Here is a 7128-nt window from a genome sequence, read left to right on the forward strand (position 1 = left end):
GGGGGGTGGAGGGTAGTCCGTTTAACGTGCAATCGACTTATTATATACTTATAAGATACTACCATGATTTTTCAGATTTTTTGGTCCAAAAATAAATTAGGCCAAAAACCGGCCCTCCTGACCCTCCCCCTTTGACAAATATTAGAACTAAAAAGTCGATTTTTCAAACGAAAAGATTAATGTTTTTAACAAGAATGACAAATTTTCTAACAAGTAGTTGCGTTTTCAAATAAGATCAATTTTAACTGAAAATAGAAAATTAAAATTTATCGTAAAAAAAAACTTTCAACCAAATAGTCAAATTTTTAACCAAGCGGATAAATTTTCAACTAAAACTGAACAAATTAAATCTTCCGTGGCAATAAAAAAAGTTTTTCCAAGAAATGAATTCTCTGTAACACAGTTGAATTTCCAACAAAAAAGTTCACTTTTAACCAAAGTCACATATTTAAACAAGAAATAAGACAATTTTTGCGTAAAACAAATCAAAATTCAACCATGAATGGAAAAGTTCTATTTTCCGTTCAAAAAATTAATTTGAAACAAAAGAAATCGAATTTCAAACAAGCTTGTTATCCATCTATAAATGAGCCACTTCGTTATTTATTGGCCAACAAATGAAGACCCCAAATAAAAGTTTTTTAGTTTTAAACATTTTGATATGTCGGATAAAAGAATATGGGAGGCTTTGAAAAAAAGTTCTTAAAATTCATGATAAATTTTAAAATGATTGTTTTGTAAGGAGTTTTAAGAGAAAATTGAAAAAAGATCACAAAACATTTTGAATTCTTTCCAAAAATCTTTATCAAGTGTGAAAGATTTTAAAGCAAAATTTTTTCATAGTATATAATTTTAGAAAAAATTTGAGTAAGTTTAAGAGATTTTCAAAAGTTTTGAAACGATTCTAAAATAATTAAAACTTGCAACGATTTTTTAAGAATTTTGTAAAGTTTAACGAAAATGAAATACATTTTTTGAGGTTCCTAAGAAAAATGAACTTTAAGAGAAAATTGAAAAAGGTTTTTAAACATAACAAACGATTTCCTAAAATTTCTAAAAATATTTTAGAAGAATTTAAAGCAAAATGTCTCAATTTGGTAAGATTGCAAAATAAAAACGAACAAAAATCGGGTAAATTCAAGAAATATTTAGTAGAATTTAAAAGAATTTCGAAAGTTTTCAAGAGAATAAACAAATTTTTTTTTAATTTCTGGGAAAATTTAAAAGATTGTAAGGTAATTTTTTTTAAATTTGGAATCATATTTGAAAATTTTGAGAAAAATTCCTGACAGTTAAAAATATTTTCAGAAATTTAAGACGTTTTAAATGGATTACAAATATTTGAAAACTCAGAAACATTTTTGAAAATGTATCAATTATTTCTCGATTCCTTTCCAACTTCTACTAGTTATAAACATCTTTTAAAAAAACTAGAATTTTTCATAATATCTGGTAAAATCCTATATTATAAAAAAATTTCTTTAAAATCTTCTAGATTTGTTTTTGACGAGCCTGAAATATTTAAATATCTTTTAAATTTTTTCAAGAATCGTTTGCAAATTATATTTACATAGATTTAAAAACAAGGCGATAATACTTATTTTCTTGTTCTCAATTCTCAGAAATTAATTTCAACATGGATTTATTATAGCACTTCAAAAAATAGTTTCCTATCTATAGATATAATTATCATATTTTAAAACGGTTATATAACAAAAAATTAGTTCGTCATCACTATATTTAAATGTGTTTGAATATCCGGGATTAACACAAAATAACGAAAAAATAAATGAGCAAGAAACAAAAATTGCTGAATTATAAAATAAATAAATTGTTCAATTCCTATAAATATTTCTACTGCTGAAATTTAAGTTTGACGAAATTTAACATTTGCCAAAAACAATTAATAAATTGTTCATTAATGATTAATTAAATTGTTTGCCTTATTTATAATTTCATAAACAGCTCATTAATTGATAATCAATTAACTATGTTCAGCAGTTTTAAATTTAAATAATTAAAATATTTGCGGGAATTTCATAAATCGTTTATTTTACAAGTCGGTAAATATTAATTTCAGATATTTTTAAATTCGGGATTTTATTTTTTTTTCAATTAAAAATCTTGTCGTTCTTCGAAAAGATACAATTATTTCATTATTTCATGTGAGTTTCAATCCATTTTAAGCTTAAATAAACTTTATATTACTGTATGTAGCAACAAATTTTATCCATATTATGCCAATAATACAAATAATGGACGACTGGAATTTAAATACGAATTCTAACCTAACTTTTCGATCAGATTTTTAAACAGTAAGTATTTCATATACAAATTAATAAAAATAAAATTAATAAAACACTTTGAGTCCGAAAAAGACTTATTTTTATTATCCAATAAATAGTTTAAACTTGACAAAAAAATTGTTAAAATAATTTTATGCACAAATTAAAACGAATCTTTAAAATCGTGCCTGTTCTTTCTAGTTCAAATTTTTGTCACCAGGTGGCGTATCGCAGCTTAACCATTCCCAATATGTACCAATTTTGAATTTTTTTGCGACCATAAATATTCTTTGTGAAAGCTTTAAGAATACTTTTAGATATTTCTAAAGTCTGTGAAATATTTAGGATTTCATTGGGAATTTTTTAAGTATTGCAAACCTTAGTGAAAGTTCGACATTTGTTTGAAATCACTCGAATATTTAGAATATTCGTGAAATCTTTCTAAATTTTTTGTAATCGTTTTAAACCACTGGAATATTTGTTAAATCTTATTTTAAAAACTTTAAGTCTTATACAAAATTTTGATATCGTTTAAAATATTGAAATGTTTTTAAATCTTTGAAATCTGTGAAATATTTTTAAAATTATTAAAATGTATCGAAATCCTTGAAATTCACTGTATCCTTGTGGAAATCTCTGAAATTTTCGTATCCTTTTTAGATCTTTCTGCATTTTTTATATAAAATTTTTGAAACTTTTGTGAAATCTTTTAATATCTAATCAAAAGTATTGAGATTGTTCAAAATCCTTGAAATCTTATAAATATAGTTTAAAATCTTCAAATCTTTAAAATACTCGAAATGTTTTGGAAGTTTTAAAATCTTTGTTTGTAAATTTTTTTTTATTCGTTGAAATCATTAAATTATTTGAAATCTTTGTGAAATCTTCTAGGATGTCTGGAAACCTTTTGAAATCGTTTCAAATGTTTTGAAATCTTTATTTATTATGTAATAAACAAAAGATAAATTATATCCTGATAAATAACAAACTTTTCAGTAGCAAAATATTATCTAAACGCGATTTTTCTTCAATAATGGACTCAAAGATTTATATTGCTCTTCTTATTTCAATAAAATTACTGTTTCAAGAAGCAAAAAATTCACATACAAGGAAATTTCCAAGTAATTAAAAAAAGAGTTAATTTTCTATCAAAATAGTGGAATTTTCAACTCAAAAAGACGAAATTTCATCAAAACGGCTGAATTTCTAAACAAAAAGTAGGACTTCTGAAAATTGTAGAATTTTAAACCAAATAATAAAATTCTAAACTAAAAATGTAATTTAACCAGGAAGTAACTGCAAAAAAATAAATAGAAATACAAGGCAAATAAATTTCCAACCATTAAAATTCAAAATCCAGAATTTTAATCTTTTAAAATTTTTATCCTTTATAAATGAAATAAAATAATTTGAAATTAAAAGTAAAAAATTTCAAATTTATTAAACTTGACTGATGTGTAAAGTGCTTCTTGTATAAATTGCCAGATTTTTTTGGTCAAAATTCTTAACTTTCCCTGACCAATAAAATTCAATTTTCCCTCATCTACAGCCACTCTGATATTATAATAATAAATAGCGAATATTCAGGTACATACCTAAAATAAACGAGCCGCTTGATGCAATCTTGACGCAAGAGGAAATATAAAAACAATCAGCATTCGTGAAAATCGACGCAAACTCTAAAATAAATTTGATTTGTATAATTTCTATATGATATAGATTAAATTTATACCAAAAAGAAGAATTAAAAAAAAAAACAAAATGCAAATACAAAGTACATTTTTTACAAAATACATAAATTTTCAACAAGGGAATTCAATTTTTAACAAAAAAAAAATGAATTTTTAACTTAAATGAGAAATATTTCACCCAAAAAATTAATTTTATATTAAAAGATGAATTTTCTACTAAAAAGATAAAACTTTAACAACATGCATTAACTTTCAACCAAAAAAGATACATTTTCAATACAAAATGGAATATTTGTATTTAAAGTTAAAAAATTGAGAATGGAAAATGAGGATTCATGAAGAATTTTTAACCAAAACAGTGAATTTTTAATTAAGAAGTTTAATTTTGCCCCCAAAAAGACAAATTTGCAGTCAAAAATATGAATTTTAAACTGAAAAGGATAAAAATTTAACTAAAAATGAAAAAGATATTTTTACAGTTATAACTTTGGGAAGGATATTGAGGATTCATGAGGAATTATCAACTAAAAAATAAAATTTTCAACCAACAAGATGAATTTGTAACAAAATAGTTTAAATTTTAATTACAGAAACGAATCTTCAACTATGAATTTTTTTTTACCAAAAAGACGAATTTGCAATAATTTACAAGAATTTTAGCTAAAAAAAAATTTAACTCCGAATTGGAATAATTATGTTAACACTTAAAAATCAAGAAACAATACTGAAGATTCATGAGGTAGTTTGAACCAAAAAATGAAGTTTCAACCAAGCAGATTAATTTTTCTACGAAAAAAACGAATGTTTAGTAAAATAATGAATTTTTAACTCAAAATGATAAAATTTCAACTCAAAATGAAAAATATATATTTATAGTTTTAAATTAAGAAAGGATATTGCGGATTTTCAACCAAGAATAATTTTTCACCAAAAAAGGCGAATGTTTAAAAAAGCACCTGCATTTTTAAATAAAAATATATGAACCAAAAATGGAATAATTATGTTTAAAGTTAAAAATCGAGAAAGGAAATTGAAGATTGATGAGATACTGTTAACCGAAAAAATGACTTTTCAACCAAGAAGATTAATTTTTCTACCAAAAAAGACGAATTTTCTATATTATATCATTGAGGATTCAAGAGGAATCTTTGAACCAAATTAATTTTCAACCAAGAAGAATAATTTCTTACCACATGAGAATTTTTAACCAAATATATAAATTTTTAACTAAACAAATTAATTCTCAAATACAATAATGAATCTTCAATAAAAAGAAACTTATTTTGAACAATATAGTAAATTTTTGACCAAAAGAATTAATTTTCAATCGCAAGATATATTTTCTACCGAATAGAAAATTTTTCGACAAATGAAATTAATTTCCAATTAAAAAATATATTTTTTAAATTAATTAAAGAAGAATTTTTAACAAAATATTTAAATATTCAACAAAAAAAAAGAAGTTCTTAAAATTAAAATAAATATGTACAATATGTTAATTACTTGAAATACGATGTAGAACTTATTTTTTAGGCAACTTAATGATTTCCTCTCGTTTTGAATATTAATCAAATTCCTCCAAAATCAAGTTTTTGAAATTAACGTATACGAAACAAAAATCGCGAATTATCCTGTCAAAAGTCATAAAATTACGATATCTGGTCACCTATTGATAAGTGTTGAGATATTCTTAATACAACGATCTTATTATTGAAGTAAAAATATATTTTTTTTGAAAACGAACTAATAAAACAGAAATTTTTGTAGATCATATTTATATAATTCTAGAATTTATTTGTTAAGGGCATATGACACAGCTAAATACCTATATTACCGACCTCACTTTATCAGTTCACTGAATGTTTTTTTGAACCTAAGAACTTTTTCTGTAAATAAAATATCGAGCTGCAACTTTGGAAAATGTATTAGAGTACAATAAAGTACGTTCAGGTACTGTATTTTGGTAGGAATTTCACTGAAAATTATTTTATCTTTTTTCTGAACCCCCACATTTTTTGAACGTTCGAACTTTTTTTATACATAAAATATCGGTCTCAAACTTTGAGAAATGCAAGAGCCGAAAGAAAACTATGTTTAAGTACAAATCTTAATAATAAAAGATGTAAAAAAAAATTTCAACTATCAATTCCATCGGCATCAGCCGGTAATGTTGTACACGAAAATAAGAACCCTGGCGGCCACTAGACGAGGCTCTAGAGGGTTCGTATTTTCGTGTACAACTTTACCGGCTGATGCCGATGGAATTGATAGTTGAAAATTTTTTTTACATCTTTTATTATTAAGCTTTGTACTTAAACGTAGTTTTCTTTCGGCTCTTGCATTTTTCAAAGTTTGATACCGATATTTTATGTAAAAAAAAAGTTCGAACGTTAAAAAAATGTCGAGGTTCAGAAAAAAGATGAAATAATTTTCAGTGAAGTTCCTACCAAAATGCAGTACCTAAACGTACTTTATTGTACTCTAATACATTTTCCAAAGTTGCAGCTCGATATTTTATGTACAAAGAAAGTTCTTAGGTTCAAAAAAACATTCAGTGAACTGAAAAAGTGAGGTCGGTAATATAGGTATTTAGCTGTGTCACATGCCCTTAATACGAAACAAGTTTGGGAGAGTGAAAAATGGTTTTCCTTGGATATATCAGAGTATACTTACATTTTTCTGTAAGATTAAATCGCTTCCTAACCTCACTTATGATGTTAGCTCTCACTTGGCCCATTTTATTTATATTACACGATACTGTTTTCATTTAAATTAAATACAATTATATACAATTAAACTAGTTCTACAAAATACTTCCTCTTTACGACTGGATTTACAGAAATAACGCACAAATTCTCTGAGCAGAGTCTAAACCAGACCCAGACACAGCTAGAATTGCCAGTGCTCCCACTGCCAGTGAAGTCCATGTTGGCACCCTGTGCTACTGCACTTGCGTTAGGGCTGCGTGCTGGTTAGCTGCACTTGGCGCGAAATTCAAAATTACTTTAGAAACAATTCTTGTAATTTAAATAAATAATTATTAAAAAATGCACAAGAATGTATATAAATTGTGTAACTTATTATTTCAGACAAAAAAAAATGATAACACTTATATTCTATAAATGACAGTTTGTTTTCATTGAATTCCAAAA

General features: G+C 24.9%; 1 protein-coding gene across 1 annotated transcript in view; it reads right to left on the minus strand.

The window, feature by feature from the left end:
- Positions 1-6854, minus strand: part of LOC117180815 (ankyrin-3-like) — an 11895-nt gene extending 5041 nt beyond the window's left edge. The window contains exons 1-2 of the mRNA XM_033373335.1: positions 6650-6854; positions 3881-3964 (exon numbers count right to left, since the gene is read on the minus strand). The gene's annotated coding sequence lies outside the window, so the exon portion shown is untranslated. The remainder of the gene's footprint in view (positions 1-3880; positions 3965-6649) is intronic.
- Between the last annotated feature and the right edge of the window lie 274 nt (positions 6855-7128).

This window comes from Belonocnema kinseyi, chromosome 9 (genome assembly GCF_010883055.1).
Source record: "Belonocnema kinseyi isolate 2016_QV_RU_SX_M_011 chromosome 9, B_treatae_v1, whole genome shotgun sequence".
Lineage (NCBI taxonomy): Eukaryota > Metazoa > Arthropoda > Insecta > Hymenoptera > Cynipidae > Belonocnema > Belonocnema kinseyi.